Source organism: Physeter macrocephalus, chromosome 4 (genome assembly GCF_002837175.3).
Source record: "Physeter macrocephalus isolate SW-GA chromosome 4, ASM283717v5, whole genome shotgun sequence".
Taxonomy (NCBI): domain Eukaryota; kingdom Metazoa; phylum Chordata; class Mammalia; order Artiodactyla; family Physeteridae; genus Physeter; species Physeter macrocephalus.
Genome location: NC_041217.1, coordinates 47,809,107 through 47,810,246, shown reverse-complemented (window position 1 = coordinate 47,810,246; position 1,140 = coordinate 47,809,107).

The window sequence follows — 1,140 nt, the reverse complement described above, 5'->3', positions numbered from 1 at the left end:
ACAGCTACATGTAAAAGAATGAAATTAGAATACTCCCTAACATCATACACAAAAATAAACTCAACATGGATTAAAGATCTAAATGGAAGACCAGACACTATAAAACTCTTAAAGGAAAATATAGGCAGAACATTCTATGACATAAATCACAGCAAGATCCTTTTTGATCCACCTCCTAGAGAAATGGAAATAAAAACAAAAATAAACAAATGGGACCTAATGAAACTTAAAAGCTTTTGCACAGCAAAGGAAAACCTAAACAAGATGAAAAGACAACACTCAGAATGGGAGAAAATATTTGCAAATGAAGCAACTGACAAAGGGTTAATTGCCAAAATTTACAAGCACCTCACGCACCTCAATATCAAGAAAACAAACAGGGCTTCCCTGGTGGCGCAGTGGTTGAGAGTCCGCCTGCCGATGCAGGGGACACGGGTTCGTGCCCCGGTCCGGGAAGATCCCACATGCCGCAGAGCGGCTGGGCCCGTGAGCCATGACCTCTGGGCCTGCGCGTCCGGAGCCTGTGCTCCGCAACGGGAGAGGCCAGAGGCCCGCGTACCGCAAAAAAAAAGAAAACAAACAACCCAATCCACAAATGGGCAGAAGACCTAAATAGACATTTCTCCAAAGAAGATATACAGATTTCCAACAAACACATGAAAAGATGCTCAACATCAGTAATCATTAGAGAACTGCAAGGCAAAACTACAATGAGGTATCACCTCACACCAGTCTGAATGGCCATCACCAAAAAATCTACAAACAATAAATGCTGGAGAGGGCATGGAGAAAAGGGAACCCTCCTGCCCTGTTGGTGGGATGTAAATTGATACAGCCACTGTGGATAATAGTATGGAGGTTCCTTAAAAAACTAAAAATAGAACTACCATATGCTGGGCATATACCCTGAGAAAACCATAATTCAAAGAGTCATGTACCACAATGTTCACTGCAGCACTATTTACAATAATCAGGACATGGAAGCAACCTAAGTGTCCATCAATGGATGAATGGATAAAGAAGATGTGGCACATATATAAATGGAATATTACTCAGCCATGAAAAGAAACAAAACTGAGTTATTTGTAGTGAGGTGGATGGACCTAGAGTCTGTCATACAGAGTGAAGTACGTCAGAAAG